The sequence below is a fragment of the Trachemys scripta genome, chromosome 12, assembly GCF_013100865.1.
Source record: "Trachemys scripta elegans isolate TJP31775 chromosome 12, CAS_Tse_1.0, whole genome shotgun sequence".
Taxonomy (NCBI): domain Eukaryota; kingdom Metazoa; phylum Chordata; order Testudines; family Emydidae; genus Trachemys; species Trachemys scripta.
The window spans coordinates 14,487,469-14,509,883 of NC_048309.1; the positions used below are offsets into that span (position 1 = coordinate 14,487,469).

The following is a 22,415-nucleotide window of genomic DNA, read 5'->3' on the forward strand; positions in this document are numbered from 1 at the left end:
TTCTATCTTCTGAACACTTGTCTACTAGGAGCTGGCCTGAAATCAACAAGTGCATTTCACATAGGCCCACCAGATAATAAACATGGATCCAAGACTGGATTCTTCAGTCTTGCCCCAGGAGGCATATTTGATTTATTGCCATTTCAAAAGGTTTGATTAGATTTAACTCTTACCATGCCATTAATGCTAAGTTCAGTCTATTATGGAAGGAACTGAAAATTGCTTACATTATACTATATACTCAAAAAACAGTTTGTCCACTTTAAAATGATGCTTATTTACCAAGAAAGGAAGTCAGCAACTGTTCTGTCATTGGTGAATAATGCCATATGAGTCCCGATTATGCAATGCCGGGAAAATTATTGTCTCTAAATATAGCCTTGTTTGATATGGAAGTGTCTTTGGAATAACAAATTTTCTCTTATGGATGTTAATATTATACTTTAATAAAACCAAAATCACTGCTACAAATCTCAAATTTAGCTAAAGGGCATGCATTGTAAATTCAACTTTGTTACCTTCACTTTCATAACTCACAAGAGCCAGTCCACTTGGTGACTCTGATTTACTTATTCCTGTCTTACTAGAGGTGCTGGTAGAACAAATACATTGTAGTATTTTGTACTGAACTGACAGGAAAACTATGCTTAGCCCTGTATAAAACCTTCCCATTGTTTAATGCTTTCTGTCACGCTATCACATTCTCTCTGCATAATAGAAACAGCACCCACAGCTAGTAGGCTGCAAATTATAGAATAGTTCATCATTCAAGGCTCCCCAGCATATGATAGTATTGCAAATATTTATATTAGCAGCTTTTGTGTTTGACTGCAAGACTGGAGATCTTTCTGAAAGTCTTATGGAGAATATAGTAATAACTACAGCTCCATGCACAAACACTGACCATCAAAAAACGGAGTGGGTGATGGAACTGCTGAAATTCCAGCCTTTTACAAACTTGTTTTTCCATTCAGGGCAGAAACACAAGTCAGTATTTGCAAGTAGTTCCGACTACACAAATGCCCATGCTTCCTTGTGAAAATAGTGAATGCTTTGCCCTGCAGTAAATTTACAATTCTGACAGATTAGATGGATTTAAATGGAATTTGACAGAATTTCTATACTACAAAAGCTGTATTTGCTGGCTGAGGTTTTGAATGTAGTCCTTGAATAAAATAGATGGAATTCTAGTGGGGAAAGAAATGGTGTACACACACACACACACTCACACTCTCTCTCGTCAGGACTAGAATGAAGACCTGTTTTCACAGGGAGATAACCTAGCTTTAAAAGAGCCACTTGGGCTCAGTTGTGCATTACCTTGACCATACCAGTGTGGGAAACTCTGGCAGGAATTCTGCCTCAGAACTCAACCAACAGCTCCCAGCATACAGGAAGAACTCACCTGCTACTGCATCTCTACAGGAGGGCAGGATACTCATTGCACAATCTGATGCAGAGAGCCCTGGACCGTGGTCTCTGCTCTAACCCTCCGAGTCCCTTGAGGGATGTGTGTTCCTCTGACCAAATGGACTGCATTAATTTGTGACAGGTCCTTATTAAGGCCACACAAGGGGCTGGGCTCCTGCACATTCTCCCTCCCTCACACTCCCGTCCACTCACAGAAATGTCTCTCACTACCTGAGATACTAGGACTTACTATGGGAGAGACCAATGTATTTCCTTGCCCCATTTTGGGATGTTCCATTCATATGGATGCTTTTGTTATCAAAGTGTACAAAGAAGAGAAAAGGCTTCCTCTTGTGGAGACTCATTTACATTTTCACAACTTGCAAATGATTGATTTTAAGAATGAAACCCTGTGCTAAATTATGCTGAATGTTGGCCCTTTTAGATCATGTGTTTTTGGAGTGTTGTTTGAGAAAATGCCTGAGTTATATCTGGAACTTATTACGTCATAGGTACAGAAATGCTTTTTTCTTTTTCCTTGGTAATGCTCGCTTCCTCGTTGACATCATTCAGTGGGTGCCTTGATTACAATACTTACAAAATTGACTTTCAGTGGGACTTCCCCCCCCAAATCCTTTAGGCACTTTTGAAAAATCTCTCCCATAATGTTCTAGGCGCCTCAACAAATTGTAACTATTTGGTAGAATTGAACAGGCAACATTTCAAAATAACAATCCCCACCCCCACCAAATCCCAACATCATCCTTACAATGATATAATCCAAACAGACAACACACACTGACATCAGGAGGGTTACATCTCCCTAAAAACTCGTAGGTGTCTGCTGGGTAGCTGATGATGGGTGTTGCAGTATCACAAGCCAATCAGACTCTCTCTGTGTTACTTGACTGGAATGGACTCTACTAAAAAGAATCAGAGGTTTGACTGCAAGTATCCTATCCTTATAATACACTAATAGGTTTACACCTGAAAAGTGCAGTAAGAAAATTGCAAGTGTAAAATGTTATGCACATACAAGTGGAAGCTGGACAGAAGCCTAGTTGAAAATATAGCCTTTTATTTCACAGTATGGCCACAATCCTGCAATCTTTAAAATAAATACCCTTTGCAAGGGAGAAGTCTACAGGCAGTTACTGTAGCCGTCTGTGTAATTATCACTTTAAACTCCCTGGTTCTTTTGTTTTTGTTTTTGTTTTGTTTTTTTGTGAACCAAGCTGCATTTGGTCCTTTGAGGAAATATTTTGAGATGGATGAATGTTAAAGTGCAGTGGTGAGACATCACCGCTGTCTGCAAATCTGGAGCTGTCATTGAATTTTTGGCTTTGTACATTAGTTTATTTCTTATATCCATTCATGAATCATTCGTTAGTAATACAATGGTTATCAGATGCCACAGGAGCATGAAAAATTTCAACTCTAATAAACACTATCATAACTGTCACTTCTTTATGATGTGCAGGAGGATATGTACATGGGATTGCCAGCTTTTCATCAGCGCAAAGTCGGACATCTTTTCTTGGGAATTCAGTTCCCCCATCAAGCTGTCCTTCTCAGAAGTTAATTTGGTGTAGTCAAGACAGGCACAGCCTCCCATGTGCACACCTACATGCCCGCTTGCCCCTACATCAGGGAAATTGGGGGATCAAGGATAACATGCTATTTTTGGTTCCCACTCCTTGTTTGAGGTGATCAATTAATATGATCAGTAAATATTATATTTATTGAGTTAGATAGGTTTTTTAAATGTTAGAACAGAAATTGAACTCCTATCAGGACCAAATAACCCAAGATCTTGAAGAAAAATGTAAGCAGTTATGTAGTAGGAGTAAGAACAGGATTTTAATAAGAGCTGGCCTGAGCTGTAGAGATCAGATCTGTACATGGAGATGAGCTTTCACAAAGCTTGGGGAGGGGAGGGTGATGATCACATCTAGGGCTTCTGGGAGAACAGGAGGGCAAATGAAGTTAGAAGAGAAAGAGACAAGCAGGGGGGATATACGCAAGGACAGAATCATGGCAAGCCATGAAGGGGAAAACAAGAAGGAAGTGACATGTTCATAGTGACGGGACAGGAAGATCTGTTTTAGAAGTAACATGCTGAATAGCCTGTTTTTCACTCCTCTGCTGACAGTAGGCACAGTGGGCCTGATTCTCAGTTACACTAAAGCCACTTTACAACCCCAGCAGCATAAAGGGGCCTCCTTAAAATGGGCTTAAATTAATTAACACTCATTTTAAGGTCCCTAGACCAGTGAAAAAAGTAGCCTTAATGTAAATGAGAATCAGGCCCAGAACTTTTATTGTGTCAAATGTGTTCTTGCCCCACTATGTTCAAGGCTCCTGTTCCTCTCAATACAGGGTTACCAATGGCCTGATTTTGAAAGAATGCCTTCAATTTTCTCAGCATAAAATTATATCCACAACTTATTTATGCCAATCAGAGGATGTGTAGGCAACTATCAGATTGTGCCCACCTATTGTGTAACTGGATAGCTATGGTAAATATTCTCATTTGTGCTCACAATTAAATGAGGGTGCAGGGTCTAACCAGAAAAGAAAAGAAAAAGCCATGTTGAGGCCTTGTTAAACTTTGAACCTTAATTATACTTTGTAGGAATACTCAATAATATATTGAAGGTTCTGAAGACTATAATGAGAGTTTAAAGGACAGAACAGTCCTTCATTTTATATTGTTCCATAATATGGGGACAACAAGGTATCACTCCATATAGTGAATGGCAGGTAACAAAATACCAGAGTTGTCTATGTTTCAAATGTGTTGCCAGTTTTCCAGATCATCCTGAGGCCCAAGGGCAATCCTTGCATCCTCATGACTATTTCCCTCCTTCATCTGCCCTTTTCTTTATCACAACTGATTAATCCACTTCCCACCACCATTACCACCTCCCATAGAGTCATAGATTCCAAGGCGAGAGGGGGCCACTGTGATCATCTGTTCAAGTCTGACCTATATAACATGGGCCATAGAACTCCCCCCAAATAATTTCTTTTGAACTACAGCATATCTTTTTAAAAAATCCAATCTTGATTTAAAAATTGCCCAACCACTTGAATCCCCTTGTTCAAGTGGTTAATTACACTCACATTTACAAATGTATGCCTTATTTCCAGTCTGAATTTGTTTAGCTGAAGCTATTGGTTCGTGTTATACTTTTCTCTGCTATCTTGAAGCACCCACTGTCAAATATTTGTTCCTTATATATGTACTAATAGACTGTAATCAAATCTCCCCTTAACCTTCTCCTTGTTAAGCTAAATAGATTGGGAAATAGATTCCCATTTTTAATCGTTCTTGTGGCTCTTCTCTGGCCCGTCTTGAATTTATCAACATCCTTCTTGAATTGTGGACACTAAAACTGGACACAGGATTCCAGCAGCAGTTGCACCAGCGCCAAATACAGAGTTAAAATAACCTCTCGGCTTCTACCTGAGATTCCCCTTTTTACGCATCAGCCCTTTTGACTACAGCATTCCACTGGGAGTTCATTATCCTGCTTGGTCCCCCAAAACTTATTCAGAGACACTGCTTCCCGAGATAGTCCTCACGCTGTCTCCTAACTGGCTCCACGCATCTCATCCATCTGGATCCTTGCATCATCTGGATCCTTCTGCCCTTTCTCTATGACTTCTCTGCCCCCAGCACCTGAATGAGCCCCCTTTCCTACTCTCTACAAATTGCCCGGTCACCTGCTTTTGCTGAGGAAAGAGGAGCAGCCAAAGATCAGGGAAGAGAGGGGAAACTGACCTGCCAGGTGAAGAGCAGCTTAGGGAAGATGTATCTGCTCCTCAGCCTGGACTTTCAGAAATCTAGGATTGTCCCAGACAAACTGCTGCCCTTGCCTTCTGTATTTGCTGATTCATTTCTGAATGCATGAGATGAACCTCAGGAAGGTCGGGGTTAAACAATGTGGGGCAGATCTTCAGCTGGCATAAATCAGCCGTAGTCATTGGAACTATGCTGATTTACACCAGCTGAAGATCTGGGCCAGAAGCTGGATTTTAAAATTATGCCTGGTAACTTGACAACCTATAATAACTTCTGTAATTATGGACATTGCAACCTCTTCCCATGCTTTTGGATGTTGGAAGGGCATCAGAGAGAAATTCTCTCCCCTTTCTATAGCATTGCATGGCTAGGTCTATTACATGCGGTTGGGGTGGTATCTTCCTCCTATTGCCAAATTCAGCTTGATAGACTGATGGTCTGATGCTATGTAATAAATCCTAAGTGCCTGTATGAATACATATGGCAGAGTATGCATCATATTAGATAAGAATGGCATTTCACGAACCATATAGTTGCAAAGTAGCGCTGACTCTGAGTGATGGAGAGATGAGGACTGTTTTAGGTTATAATCTAGTGTTCCAAGTGAATATGAAACTATTTGGGATTATCAATACATTTTTAATTTAAACAAATCAAATTATACTAAATTAAAGATGTATTTAGCCAACATTATAATATTAAATGCTTAAAAGTGTTAGATGTCTGAGATAAATATAATAAAACAGCTCGTTTAATCTACAAATTAATCCAAAAAAATAAATTGCATTTTAATTACCTTCATAATGATCAAGCCGAAGCATGACTGGCATATCCCTTTCAAGAGATAGCCAAGCAGCAGAGAAAAGCAACCATTATGGGTCAGATTCAGCTGTCATTTACACCCTTGAAAATAGTGAGTAACTCCATTAAATTCAATGAGCTTATTCCAGTTTGCAATGGCCTAACTGAGAACAGAATTTGGCTCTGTACCTGACGTTAGCCCAACACATTCCTACCCTGTAGATGGCTCTAGTAATGAAAACCTGTCTTGCAAATGACTCATTGTGAGAAGACTGTGCTGAAGATGTTGAAAATCAGGATGATGCATTTGAAAATGAAATTAATCAATATGAAGATGAGGATCAGCAGTCTATCAGAGCAGAGCTGTTTGATAATAATGAAACCTGAGGAAACAGCCAGCACTAGGGAAACACATGAAATTGCAGGAAATGTCAGTGATAATAATGAATTAGTAACTATTTCAAGACACAGAAGAGACAGAGTTTGTAGACAAAGAACGGTGAACTAGAAAGTTATGGCACTTGTGAGAGGCCAGATTTTTTGAAAACTTGGCTGTATAAATGTGTATGCAAAATATATGTCTAATTTTCTTCTGCAATTACCCTAATTGTGTATTCAAGTTAAACAATTGCCCACGCAAAGAAATTTTATTAGTAATTTATATGCTGCGCTGCTCAATCTGCAATGCAATGGTGGGAGCTGCATGTGCAAACTAGGTTATTCAGTTACCCATGTACTTTTCCCCCCCTGTAAAATCTGGGACAAAATGTTTATCCAAAATTAGGTAATAAATTAAAAGGATTAAAAGGTGGAACAAATGCTCATCAGTTAACATCACTAATTGGTTAAAACAACCAATTATTGACACAATCACTGGTCCTATCTTGCAAGATCTTCTCAGAGATAATGGCTATTCCCCAGCACACAGCAGCTTTAACGACCACCATCCTCACCAGTGCCTCTGGCCAGCACACAGCAGGTTGTCATATGGCATTTCTTGCTGCAGTCACATAGCTGTATTTATAGACTGCCCTGGCTGGTTACTGGCTTTCAAGCAGAGTGTCAGTTTTGACCTATAAAGCCCTAACTAGGCTGAGAGCTGCCTGTTTAGGTGGCTGCTCACTATTTGGCACACTGCAGCTTAGGTTAGCAGATATCCGAGAACCCTGGTTTCAAAGAGAGCAAGAGAGAGCTGCTCTTGGAGAATTCACCTGGAAGGAGACCTTAGCTTTGGAACTTGCTGCCCGTGGCCCCTTCTCAGTAGCTCAAATCTGTTGATCTACAGGGGTGAGCTACAAACTTCTCTACTCCCCAGGTTTTGAGAGCTGGAAAGGTGAGTGGAGTCTTGATTGGTGTGCATCAATGGCTGGGATTTGTTAGTGTTTTAATTCCCCTTTGGGGGTTTTGAGAAGGCTGCTTCACTTAGTTTTGTTGTATTGGTGGTGTTGGATTGTTTTGTGTATTTAATATATGGCACAGGCTCCTAGAGGCCCAGGATAGGCACTTCTTCATGCTTTGTATAAACTTAAAGAAATGTATATCATAAGGAGCCCAGATAAGTAACTGATGGAAGGGCTCAGAGTTGAATTAAAATATGATTTCATCTGATGAGCCTGAAAGGAAAAAAACCCCAAACAGGAGAAAAAGACGAATTACGAGACACACATACTTGGAGAAGTAACCTAGGGTCACCACTCCATGTGCCAATCTTTCCACATGGCATGAAATCACTGTGTCTTTTTTTTTTTTTAATTGACTGCTTTGAGGTAGATACAGTTAACTTAATAAATGACAGGTGTCAGCAACTGTAAGCTGATCTTAACTGCGGCGGCAGCATCCAAGAGGGGGACTTCTCCATTGCCAGTGATGGTAAAGAAACTGGCAGTAAGAGGCACAAGGTCCGTTTCCTGTCCTAAATGGCTGCCTACATGGCAGCCATTACTGTAGTGTCTGAGTGCCTCACAATCATGAATGTATTTATTCTCAGAGCAGCCCTGTGAGGTAGGAAAGTGCTGTTATTCCCATTTCAAAGATGGGGAACTGAGTAAGAGAGAGACTAAGGGCTAGATTCTCAAAGCCCTTAGGAACTAACTCCCTTTAGGTACCTAACTTCCATTGAAGTCACACTAGGTGCCTATCTGCATCTTTAGGCACCTATGCACTTTTAAAAATCTGGCCCTAAATGACTTGCCTGAAATCACATAAGAAGTTTGAGGTGAAGCAAAGAGTTGAACTCAAGTTCTCCAAGTCCTACTTGCGCTGCCTAACTACTGGGCCAACCTTCCTTCTAGGGCCTCGTTGTTAGGGTGCAACCTGTGATATGCTGTCCTGGGTGGTGGGGGCTTGGCCAAGTGATTCACTTTTGGGGTACAGTAGGACTAACTCCGGGTGTCAATGATTTCAGTAGGTGTTCTGACAACTAATACTTTAGGATTTGGCCATCATTTTGTAAGATGTTGGCTGGATGTCTTTATTTATTTATGTATTTTTAAACATTTAACAGTAAATAGTGGAGTCGAATAGTTAATCTACCCTACTCTTCAAAACGTAATCCATAGTCAGTAACTCTAGTGTAATATGCAAAATGCAGAAAGTTCTTGGGAATTACAAAGAGACTGAACTGTGATGTGCCACCACGTGGCTGCAGAAGCCACAATCTAGATGTTTGTTATATATTTACTGGATCATACTCCTAAATCAAGAAGCTAGACATCTTCATGGGGACTGATGCTCATTTGCGCTATTGGTATTGTAAAGGCCCCTTAAAGCGAATGTGTAACATTTTCAAAAGCACCTAAGTGAACACCTTGACTTTCAGTGTAACTGAGGACTCTAAGTTCTATTCAGGCATTTTTGAAAATGTTACCTAGTGTAAATGTAATTTTCACCCACTTTAAAGCTACTTCAATGCTGCCAGGAAGGTACAAAGTACAATTGTAAGTAACATTTACTTGCATGATCTTTAAAATAGTGCTTCTAAAGATTAAATGAAATCCAGGTTCACACATTCCTTGGAATTGTATTTCAACAGTGTTTACTGCTTCCCACATTCTGGCAGCAGTATTGCAGATGCACAACTATATTGCAGAATCCTATTTTAATGCCATAATAGAAGAATATTTGCCTAGTAAACTGGAATAACCAGGTATTGCCTTTTTTCTTGGGTCTGTATTAAAGGGTTAGTCTGAACTATACATCAAATTGAGCACAGGGGTTTAAAAACCCCTTTATTGGAAGAATGCAAACAATATAGTCTATCTTTTTTTTTATTTTTATTTTTCATTTTTATTGAGTACTTTTAGGACCTCTGATGACAAAGGGGAAAAAACAGACAAAAATATTGCTTTCAGTCTATTGTAATAAATAATTTGCCTCAAGTTCCAAGTCTGTTGTTAAATGAAATTTGAGGTAATCTTCTAAGCAGAGCTTCAGGGCACCTGTGACTTTTAAATGGAACTATTCTGTTTCTAGGGAAATACATAGTTTTAAAAATTAAGCTTGAGGCTAAAAGCCTCAAACAATAAATCTCTTCCAGCACACTTCTCTGGGGATAAATGTACTATGCAGTCTACAAGCAGGGCACTTGGCCTACCTTTGGGTCTCAGGGAAGCAAGAGTCCCTTTGTCCCTCCTCAAAGTACAGATTCCAGCTGGAGATCCTCTGTGCCTTGTTGAGTTTTCAAAGACTCTAAAACATCTCCTGAAATTACTCCATCTGTTGACTTGGCGGATGATCTCTAAACAACAAAAACGGGTTAGAAAAATGATCATCTAAACATTTTTTGTCAGAAAATGCCATTTTTGCAACATTGCGAAAAAAAACAAACAAAAGTCAATTCCGAGAAAAATTCCTAAGGAGGGGAAATATTTGAAAATGACACTTTTTCATTTCTGAAATAAAATTCCAAAAATTTCTGATTTGGTGGGAATTTTGTTTTGAATTTTATTGGGGTTTCTCCCTTTTATATCTTTATTTTATGACCTGCCAGGAACAGTAGTACATACTATGCTCTACAACTGACATGTCATAGTATGACATAACATAACGGTTAAAATAGTCTAGTTTAGTTTTACTTTAAAATCATTAAGGGCAATTTCTGCTTAGTACTGATGGGTCTAGAAAAGAAGAGACGATATTACAAACAGAAACAGGAGACACTTGGAAATGAGGACATGTGGCCTCATGGATAGAGCCCTGGCCTGGGACTCAAGAGACCAGAGCTCTATTCTCTGATCTGCCATTGTCTTTGGCAAGTCACTTCCCCTCCCTGTGTGTCAGTTTCCCCATCTGTAAAATGAAGATAATAATACTGACCTCCTTTGTGAAGCACTTGGAAATATGCTGATGAAAGGTGCTATGTAAGAGCTAGGTGGTATTATTGTTCAACATGGATGCAGAAACTCTCAGTTGTTATGAAATGTTCTGCTGGAAAATTTTCAACCAGCTCTACCTCAGTTATGCAGCAGGGATCCGTGACACTGCCCACCAAAGTCCATAGTCTCTCATTGGCCCTCTCCTGTCCAAGCAGTACTCTATTCTTGGTTATTCCTTTATCTTGTTGTTAAAGTCATTTTACTTTATACTAACCAGAAATTTTCCATATTCAGTGTGTTGTAGATTTTTGTATTGAAAATGCATAATTAGATTGTGGAAAAATTGGAGACTTAGAAGCTGTGTTGGGGACAATTGTAGCTTTTGGCAACCTGTAAGCAGTAAAGTAGTAGGTTTGGACTATGATTCAGGAAAGTATCAATATTCAATGGGACTTGAACACCTGGTTAAAGTTGAGCCTGTGCTTAAGTACTACCCTGAATGGATGGACTGAAATATGTGCTTTCCTGAATAAGAACAATAAAATACGATGATTTCCTTTGTCTTAGTCTTGAGTCCCACCCTCCCCAAGCAGAAGAGGTTTTTGGTATTACCCTTTCTCTGCTCCTGCGAGAAGAGTTGGAAGTGACATTAAAATTGGAGCCGCAAGTTTAGACTTCCTAATTCCCTACACCAGCAAACCTTGACAGCATCATGTTATACCTTTGTTTCGTTAAAAAAAATCTCAAATGCACCGCAAACACCTCTCCTTTCCCCTGTCCTTCCAACACAAAACTGCTTCCCATGTCTTTGGTCCACATGTGTATTTCCTTGGCTATACAGATGAGTTATTAGTGTGAAATAAGGTATTCCTGTGACCCTGGCGAATCTGTTTAAGGTTTAAACAATGAGAACAAATGGTCTGAAAAGCCTTTTGGAATCAATTATGCCCCTTTACCTTAAACTGTAAAGGGACATGGCGTGGACCAAATATAGGCTGAATTTTCCCATATATTAAGCCCTATTGTGCTCTATATATAAAGAAGAGATGGGATGGCATATACTGAATATGTTGAAAATGATGTAAAATCAGCTGTGTTCCAGAAGGAACTATACACCACACGTGACAGAGATAGCGCAAGATGGCTGTGTTGTGACTTTGGCTTTGCAGAACTTCTTTGGCCTGCAAAACAAAGACCAGGGTAGTTTTGGATCTGGGTTGTATTTTTAATTGAGAGTTTGGATATGAGGTTCTGGTTTGGGGCCCATCTGTCTAAAATCTATAGAACTAGATTCTCCTTTGTAAAGCATGATTAACACCCATGAAGGCATAGGAATTACACTGGTGTAAAACCAGAGTAAATGAGTTCAGTTCAGCCTATGTTGCTTATTATAATACACACTTTGCTGGAAATGTGGCTGTGTGCCTTATTTATATACACAATCACTGCATATGAATGCATACTTGCCACAATTGCACACTCAGCTGACCTGTTAGTCTGAAATAGCACATGTAAATAAAATAACTATCACTGCAAATGCACTAATTGCACCGGTAAATTAGCCACACAATTGTGTGCACACTTTTGCACATGCAATTTCTTGAAACTTAAAGCCACTGAATTCAATGGAAACTCTGGTTAATCTGGAACCATTTCAAATATATTACAGCATTGTAATGCTTGTGTATCTAGAAAAATAGGTGCAGCATTACTAGATCTGTTATAGGTGGCTGGTATCTTCACATGTTCTTCAGGTTGCCTGCCAGTCATTTAGAACTTTGCTGAAGTTTAACCATGTGGGCTGCAATTACCCATGCCAGGAGTGAGGTTAGGGTTGGCTGGTTTGTTTTCCCAGTGTTAAAAAATAATTCTGCCCACCTTTCACTTGAGAAACTCTGGCACCTCCATGCTTTGGGTAGGGACTTGAATTTTATCAATGAAGAGAGGAAACTGGAAGGGGAAAGGTACAGGAACTGGGAACCAGTGTGGAAGGGAGGAGGGATGGGTCTAACAAGGAACCAGGGTGTTGGGAGAGAACTGGCACTGGCTAGACAAAGACACTGGAACAAGGAGCTAAACAAGGAGGCGACTGAGGCAAGGAGCTGGTGAAAAGGTGGAGCGGAGATGGAGATTGGAGCCCAAGCCAGGGATGGATTTGGGGATTGGGAGCCAGTAGGAGTGGAGGGAGAGACCGATTGAATGAGTTGGGAGGGGGAAAATGAGGTTTGCTGGACAAGGAGACTGAGGGTGGAGCGTTGGAAGTCGGGGAGAATTTGGGACTCTTACAAGGAGCCCAGAGAGGGAGACTGGGATGAGGAGTAGAGACTGAGACTAGTTGGCAAGAAGAATGGGACTGGCAAAAGGAACTAGCGATGGCAGATGGAGGGGAGTGGAACAAGGACTGGCTGGAGGTGATGGGGTAACAGACAGAAGGGTCTGTGACCAATAGACCACTGTCCTCCAGAGTCTAGAATGGATCCCAAGATTCCTGAGTTTTAGCGTTCTTCTGCAGTCAGCAATTATCTGTGAAACCCGCTGATAAAGTATGTCTCATCCTTCTGTCCTGCTGGTCCACATAGTAATAGTAGGTTATCATCCTCTATTAGTTATTCCATTAACTCAACTGGTAGATATCTATGTGGTGGCTTGAAAGGTCCCAAGCCTACTGATGAACCATGTGGGTGTCAAAATGATGCCATTTGATGGAATTTGGGTGGGGAGGTCAATTAGCTACAAAATTACACACAAAAACCACATTAAAAGAACATTGAGGTTTGAAAAACCAAGCACTCAGAAATAGGAAATGTGGGAATTAAAGTTGCCTGTGCAATTTGGCCCCTTTGTGCATAAGCACTATGATATACAGGAGTACTTGTGGCACCTTAGAGACTAACAAATTTATTAGAGCATAAGCTTTCGTGGACTACAGCCCACTTCTTAAGTGCAGGTCCATCTGGGATTGGGCTCCAATCTCCATCTCCGCTCCACCCTTTCACCAGCTTCTTAAGTGGGCTGTAGTCCACGAAAGCTTATGCTCTAATAAATTTGTTAGTCTCTAAGGTGCCACAAGTACTCCTGTTCTTCTTTTTGCGGATACAGACTAACACGGCTGTTACTCTGAAACTTGTCACTATGATATAGTCTTTAATTACAAGGCCACTTTTTTTTCTGTGGGACCCCTGCCTCATTCACTGCACAAGATGGACCTGCTCTTGGGATGAATCAGGGTTCACAAGGGAAGGAGGGAAAGAAGGAAGGAATCTGTTGTCTATAGGACCCCTCCCTCATTTGTTGCAGAATTTTGAAGGTATATAGTGAATGAGGCAGATGATTGCAGGAAGAAAAAGGATAATCTCATGGTTAAGGTACTTGAATGCTGACCTGAAAAACTGGATTCTATCCTTATCTCTGCCACAGAGTTTGTATGTGATGCTGGGCAAGTCACTTTAACCAAATTTTCATGGGTGGTCACTAATTGTTTGTTTCTCATTTGTTTTGGTGTCTGACCTGAGACCCTGAACTGCAGGAGTGCTGGGCACTCACAACAGCAGCTGAAATCAGTGGGAGCTGTGCTTGCATATACAAAGTATTTTATAATGCTAAGTACTTTTAAAAATCAGGTCCTAGACCTCTCAGGTTGGACACCCAAAATTAGTAGAAACTTTCAGGTAAATCAGTTTTTCTTCTTCTGTAAAATGGGGATGATAATATACCCTCATCTGACTTGGATGTTGTATAAAAGTAATGTTTGTCAAGCACTGATACTATAATGATGGCTGCCAGAAAAAAGCCCCAAACGAAATCAATCATTCTGTCTTCGGAGCAAGGTTTGAATAGTGTGCAGTAAATATGGCAGGGGACACACTTTGAAGAAAGAATTAAACAAATTATTGAATAGATGCTCATTAGTCAAGTACTATTCATTCTGATCACTGTCTGAAGCAGAGGTCCTACAGAAAAAATAGCTACCATGATGCATACACACAAGGAGGGATGAATTAAGTTCCCCAGGCATATATAAATAGGATATAGATTTTTTTTTTTAATACACCCAATGGTAGCGCAATCTTTATATGAGGGCATTCTTATGATCCACTACCTTGTATTATGTTTCTGAATGTTACATATTAGAAACACAGAGTAATTATTTTTGCTCATGTATCATAAATGTTACACTACAATGTAGCCAGCTATTGTATTGTGCAGCATCCCCAGACAAATGAATAACATTTTGGTTTCTATCTCATTCAGTATTTAGACATTTATATTATTGACTTACATAGAGGCTGACCGATCTAGCTGTTTTCAGTTTACTTTTCAATGCATTATGACTTTGGTATTTCGGTCAATACGTTGATCATTTATATGACGCCCCATCTTAAACTGTTTAATAAAATGTAAATAACAGGAAGGTATATCCAAAGTCAAAATAACTCATTATTGCTGGTTATACACTCGTCAAAATCCTAAAGGGGCCATGACCTGATTGTAATTTTCCCCTAGAGCCATACAATAATTTTAGCTGTGAAAGGAAATTTTATGGCATGTAAGATTAGCCCACACTAATGCAAGGTCAAAAATAATAGAATCAATAAACAAACTCAATACTGCTAACATTTTGAGAAAATTACTACCAGAAAACAATGTCAACAATGGATTGAAATGGGTCTCCAAAGTTGTCTTATTGATTTCCTTTCAGTTTCATGACAATCTAACTCTTTTTTCCTTTGCAATATGGTATTCTTTTGCTTTTTTTCTGCCCCACCCCCAGATCTGCAAATTATAACTGTAGAATATTTTTTGCAATGTTTACTGTTGTGTGTATGGCAAAATGAATGTGATTACGCCTACATTATGGAATAGGAGAGAGCCTCTGATGCCATCAATAAATGCCTAAAAAGCCATAGACTGGTTTTAAAGGTTTAATTTTGTTTGTGATGAATGAAAACACCAGCACAAAATAGAAAATAAAGTGAAAGCAACTTTTAAGATCTGTCCGGAACTGTCAGAATCAGGAATATTAAAACTAGAGACAGAAATTCAGTGCTTAATGCATACTTGTTAAGTATTGCATTTCATACAGTTAATACTTTATGCTACCGTATAACCCCAAACCACATGAGTTATGCCCATGAAATGAATGAGTTGCAGCCTCAACTTTAAAATGGAGAATGTGTGGTCTAGTGCTTTGAGCCAGGAGCTGACTTCCTGTTCTCCACACTAATCTGATATGATTGTGAGCAAGCCGTGTAATTTCTCTGTGTGTTAGTCTAGCTTCCTGTAATAAGGGTATAATATATCTCTCCTATAGGTTGTTTGCAATGTGTTAATGTTTGTACAGTGCTTTGAGATCTTGGATGAAAGGCTCCATATGAAAACAAAGCAGTAGCATTATCACTCTTTTTGCTTTAATTCTTATTTAAATATGCCCAAAGGTTGCGTACACCACTTCTACTCTCTCCCCTTACATGGGTGACTGGATGTTTCTGGTTATTTGTATATGTCACATGAAGCATGCCTGGTATGTAAAGCTGAATGAATAGTGGGAGAAAATGCTGCAAATATTCACCTGAATTAAAAAGTATATTTTGATTCAACCCATGTCCGTGACCCTTTCATGTTCCTTTTCAATGAACATTAGAGTACTTCAGCTTTGCTGACACAAATACTCCTGGAAAAATATCTTAAGCTCAAAAGCTTGAATATTCATCAAAAGCAAAATTGCAATTGGATTTTCAAATGTAGTAGAGAGATAGTAACATATGATCTGCATAACAAACTAACATACGGTGGGTGAACTGTGACTATTCACGATGAACTGTTCATAAACAATCTGCAGGGCAAAAATAAGGAGTAAACTTGAGAATTTTATTATACGTTTGCAGACAATTCATGACCATGAAAAATTGAATTAATCAAATCTATTATTCATTGCTTATCATTTCTTCAGCTCTCCTTTAAAGTATCCATCACTAAATTGGACAGCATGCATTCGGATGGCAAAAAGCCAACATTTCCTCAGAGGTCAAATAATCACCACCATTTCACCAGCCTAGACTCTCAGCCACTATGGCCTCGATTTAAGAGACAAGTATCAGAGGGTTAGCCATGTTAGTCTGGATCTGTAAAAAGCAACAGAGAGTCCTGTGGAACCTTGTAGTCCAACAGACGTATTGGAGCATAAGCTTTTGTGGACGTGAGTCTGACGACGTGGGTATTCAAGATTTAAGACAGTCTCTCTACGCACATGCTGAAATGATGCCTATCCTTGTAAAGCAAAATGTCCTGGGAGTTATATCATATGCACCATGTCATACCCTTAGCACTTGAGCAAAATTAATTTGTATTTTTCAGTGGCCATTGTTGATGGGTTCAGCTGCATTTTCTTTACTTTTAAAATTTGTATTTGAGTGAGAGATGAATGGGTCACATTCATCTTCGGTGTAACTCCACTGAAGTCTGTCTCAAGTATTTCTTGGGCATCCTTAACCATAATAGCTAAGTGCTATATACAGTAATTAGGGATTCCATAGTGTTGTCCATAAAACATAGTGGACTCTGCTCTGTGCTTCTCCAAAGTTCAGCAGTTTTGCATATGTCTTGGGTACAACACAACTCCCTTCCTCCCCCAAACATAATCCTTTTGGGCTTTCTTTTCGTAATAATTATATTAATTATTATTAGGGGCAGATGTATTATGCAGTCCTGATGTGGCCATTGCTGTAGCAACATCTGTGTTTTGCAACAAAAGCAAGTGCTGTGTTCCTTATAAATAGGGCTTAACTTGTCATAAGGGCAGGCTATCAAAAGTTCATTTGAACAAGATGATTTTCTGTGAGCCTGATGCCACCAGCAGCAACAGATGTTTGGACAAACCAGTATTGGCGACTACTCAGTATGCAAGATTTAGCCAACAAATAACGGTGGAGTTTGTGAATCTAATCAAACTTTGACAGTCACCCAGAACTTGTTTGGAATGCATTTGTCACTGTCATTTTAAAAAAGCCTCCGAAGGGAGTTGTCACATAAAAGTGTGTGGTATGAACTCGGGGACCTAAAAAATCAATCATGGCAATTATTTTACTAAATTATTTTAAACAGTAGTGTGTCCAGAAATCTCTCTGTTAAATGTCTGCTGTCACAGCAACAAGCTGTGCTGTTTCCATCTCTGACCTTTTTCATGTTAAAATGTGTGTCAGTATGTAAAACAGAAATGCTCCATATGAAGATAACTGCAGCACCGCTTTGCTTTCCTGAACCAAAGGTCCTGAAGATACATATTTTGCAGGAAATGAGTATAATGGGACAATTCACCATTTCGTAAGGGGGGGGGGAGGTGGAAAATCCCAACAACAAGCAAAGGTTGCTTTTTTTTCTATGGTTGTTTTGTCATGTTCATTTTCACTGTAATATATTTGAGGGAACAGAATGAAAGACTTAAATGGCACACATGGTGAATAGATGACTTAATGATCAAGTGTGAAATGACCATTAAAGCATTGACCATTTATCCTTAATACTTAATTCAGACCCAAGATCCTAAGTTAAATGAGTTTAGTGGTTTCAGATCAGTACCAAGTGGACAGGAGTCCATATGTCACAGAAATCCAAATCACCATGTGCAATTGAACATCAGCAACAGCATGGACTTTGAACAGACCTGGATCAGATTTGTGGATGATGACAATAAGGATGTGAGTAGTTCCCCCCAAGTGGGTTTTGAGAAACATTTATGGACATTTCCAAAACATTCTATCTTTTTTTGTAAAGGGTGTTTTAGGGTTGATTGGTTTGTTTGTATCATTATGGTTTTGTTTTTTCCCTATGAGAAATTATGGCCTAATATTTTTCCTAAAATTGGATGCAACCATTCCCCTCTTTCCACATTTCCCCCCCCCCCCAATAAATAAATAAACACTACCACACCAGCAGCTCACTATGGACACTTGGGAATTGTGCCTTCACGTGACCACAACTAGTCATTTCAATGAAATTCCTGTATTCACCTGTGAAAATGTGGTAAGTGCATGTGCCATTTCAGTGCACACAATTAACACACAACTTACTTCAAAATTAGGCATTAATGTTTCACATCTACACAGTTGTCTTCATGCTGAATAACACCAAAAGGAGGTGGGTTGGTGCAAGTCATAATAGCTTCATTTACTCCACTGGAGCTATACCAATTTACAGCAACTGAGAACCTGCCCCACCATTCCTTAGGGATTTTAGTCAATAGGTGGAATCCGTGTCATCATAAGAGTGTTTTTAAAGCTACATTAAAAGACATTTGTAAGGCACTTTGTCGTGCCTGGATGAAGATGCTCTCGAAGTGTGAATTTATTATATTATTATTTATGTATTTATTTATACATACTATGCCAATATCTGGTCATGATTGGGTCCCACGGTGCAAGATGCTGTACAAACACAGAATGAAAGACTTGACAATGTAATTTAGATATTATTACAAACTTTATGTACAGAAATCACATCCATCATCTCTGGCATGGAAGGAACCCACTCTTCTATTTCTCTTAGTTCTTTGCCTAGGAAGTCATGAATTATTTGGTTGATTAAATTTAACACATCAATAATATCTGTATACTGTTGTGCCTCAACTTTATAAAATCAGCCTCTGGGATACCTATTACTGTAGTTATCTGTAAATGTATAAATCTGGTACAGGCAAGTAAAGGAAATGTAGTAACATTTCAGCTACGCTGTTCTTCCAACCCAGTAAAACTCTGACATTAGAGAGATTGTTATTGTCTGTTACTGGCCAATCTCGTGATATTTTTTCCTGAGTGAATGTATTTTTCTGAATAAGAGAGTGGAAGTACATAAACACTACTCTGGTAACTTGTTTGGTTTCTAAACAAGACTCTGAATCAGTGAAAAAAGAAGCTATGAGGGCCTGTTGCAGCTGAGATACAGATCTAAGATTGTGTAGTTGAGCCAAGGTGCATGTCCCAGAAACCAAATGAGAGTCACAGCTGTGAAAGAGTGCAACAGATTGGCCACATGCAGAACAGCTATTCTGGGATACTTAACCTGAGCAAATGCATACCCAGAAAACCTGTTGTAGAAATCCAAACTTGACCCTGAAATAGCAAAAAACAAAGAATTCCAAAAATCTAAAATACCCCACAAAATTAAGTGTGATCTAATTGTTAAAGAATGGAGACTGAATGTCAGGAAATCTGACTTCTATCCCAACTCTACCCTCCAACTTCATTTCTGACCCCTTTTGTGACATTGAGCAAATTACTGAACTGTATCTGTTATCATCTAGGCTATATCTTCCCTGAGCAACAGATAAGAACCACAGAAGAATGAGGGCTATTTACATTTAAACACAGAAAATGGTTCAATTTTTGTCAGCTCCCTTTTGAATTAATCTGATTAAACTGCAGCACAGTCCCAGGCCAGATGTGAACTGTTAGCTCTTCATGCTCTAAGCCACAGTACACAGCTCCTCCCACCTGACCAACCACTGTAAACGTGCTCCATGGTTTGAAAACAGAAGAACAATATCCTTTTCAGAGAAACTGTAACATGTGGAAATGAGGCTTGCAGCAGTAGATTCTCCCTTTTGAGATTATGTGACTTTGCTAAGTAATGAAGGATTGCAGAAAGGTTATAGTCATTCTCTCCCAGAAGCAGGGCCGGCTCCAGACACCAGCTTACCAAGCAGGTGCTTGGGGCGGCCACTCCGGAGAGGGGCAGCACGTCCAGCTGTTCGGCAGCAATTCGGCGGACGGTCCCTCACTCCTGCTGGGAGCGAAGGACCTCCCGCCGAATTGCCGCTGCAGATCGCGATCGCGGCTTTTTTTTTTGTTTGGCTGCTTGGGAGGGCCAAAACCCTGGAGCCGGCCCTGCCCAGAAGAGGGTAGTATGATTATTTCCTGGAAAATAATAGCCACACGTGGGTGAGGTAATATTTATTTATTTTTATTGGCCTAAGTTCTCTTGATGAGAGAGACAAGCTTTTGAGCTACACGGAGCTCTTCTTCAGGACATTAACAGTATTGTAAATCTGGGATAATACTGGCATTTTCTTCAGGACCTGAAAGAGAGCTCCGTGTAGCTCAAAAGCTTGCCCCTTTCACCAACAGAAGTTGGTCCAATAAAAGGTATTACCTCGGCCACCTTGTCTCTCTAATACCTTTTTTTCTGTGAGTTGAACCTTTACATCTGTAGACAAGTATACAGAAATAGGAGCCATTTTTGTTCTCAAAGTTACTGTACCATTTTACATATACAAACACAATGTGCTCTCTCCTGGAGAATATTTTTAACTGGCTTATTTTGTTGTTGTCATTAGTTTATAAAATAGTAATTCTGACTCACTCATTGATACAGTTGCAGTTGAAGTACAACAAAAAGAAAATCATGAGGGAGAGAGCATATGTATATTTCCTCTATACCAGCTGCAGTAAATTCACCTCATGCCATAGCAGCTACCCCTGGAGACAAGCAGACTCTAGGGGGCCATATTTTCTAAAGAGTTCAGCTCTCATCTAGGCACCTATATTAAGTGGCTGGGTTTTTCAAACGTGTTCAGCTGTTCACCTGTTCACCCAGGAGCTACTGAGTGCTGAGGGCTTATTAAAATCTGACTCTAGCATTTTAAATGTGCAGTAAAGAGAAAACAAAGCACAGCTGGTATAGTTACATACTTCCATTGTATTATTGCTTGTGTTATGCCAGATGTTTTATGTAGGATTTTGAAGCTAGCTAAAAATTTGACCCAAATTTGCAGCCAGCTTACATTTCACTGGGGTTATGTGACATTTTAGACCATGACAGAAGTCCAGACTTGACCCTGAAATAGCAACTGCTATTTAGCTAACTGCGAACATGCTCCCAAGTTTTGAAGGAAAAAGACAAAATTATTCTTCAAAAACATGATTCCATGATAGCTCCTGCACTGAAGATAGTGGAGGGTGGGAGATGAAACTAAACTAGTTTCTTCAGATTAGCCATATACATATCCACTTGAGAAAACTAGTGCAATATGAGTATTGATCCCTGGTTATTTGGCACTTGTCTTCTAAACCATATGGCATGTTGGAGATATCACATGCAGGATCAGGTTAGCATGTAGACTGAGCACATATGCTACTTAGTAAAAATAATATTTCACCAGATTCACCGAGACCTCCAGGCCGAGACTCTGTTGTCCGACTGGGTTGTAAGGAAAGCAAATGCTCAGCCCAAGCTTATGGGGATGATACTATGTTAAAAAGGGGGATGCAACCTTTGGTGCAAACTTATGGAAACAATCTGAAGAAAGGCAGAGAATGAAGTAAAATTCAGTGCAAGCCTGGGGCAATGGTATTACTATATGAGGCAAAACCATGGATACTCGGTTTAAGAAGACAGGGGGAGCACCATTCACCCCCTCTACACTGCTAGTGGAAACCAGCAGAAACTTGGGTAAGGAGGCCCCAGAGTCAAATGTCTACCCAAAGCAGGACTTAGAGCAGCACAAGGCACCCTCACTATGTTTGTGGGTTCCAGACATGGGTGATGCAGCCTGAAAGTAAGTAGGAGCGGCATTAAATTCACTAGGACAGGAAGTGTGGTGCAGTGGTTAGGGTACCAGCTTAGGCTAGAGTTCAATTCTCTTCACCACCACAGATTTCCTGTGTGGTGTTGCTAAGTCACATAACCTCTTTGTCCCTGAGATCCTCTTTTTTTAAAAAAAAAAATGGGGATAGTGGTATTATCCTCACAACACCCCTTTAAGGTAGGTTAAATGCATTAAAAGATTGTGAGCCATTACAGTAATGGGGGCCACATAAGTAACTAAAATACATACATAAAATAGATGTGTAATGACTCTAGAACAATGCCATTTGTCAGATCCTAATCTATTTTTTTTTCTAGCTAGAAACACTTTCCCATAGGAAAAAGTTTGTGCATTTAACCTGCATGATCTGTAGTTATATAAGTAAAGGGGGGGTGTGTAATATCATAATGGGATATTGCCATGTGTGCCATAAAATTTAAAGTTAGTAATACATAATGCAAGAGCAGGTTTTCTCACTTTATTTCTGTATCTGGAAAGTTCAGCA

General features: G+C 39.7%; 1 long non-coding RNA gene across 1 annotated transcript in view; it reads left to right on the top strand.

Annotated features, from left to right (window-relative positions):
• The first annotated feature begins 7,190 nt into the window (after positions 1–7,190).
• LOC117885698 overlaps positions 7,191–22,415 on the top strand; it is a 68,190-nt gene continuing 52,965 nt past the window's right edge. Inside the window, exon 1 of the long non-coding RNA XR_004647814.1 lies at positions 7,191–7,352. This is a non-coding gene — a long non-coding RNA (uncharacterized LOC117885698). The remainder of the gene's footprint in view (positions 7,353–22,415) is intronic.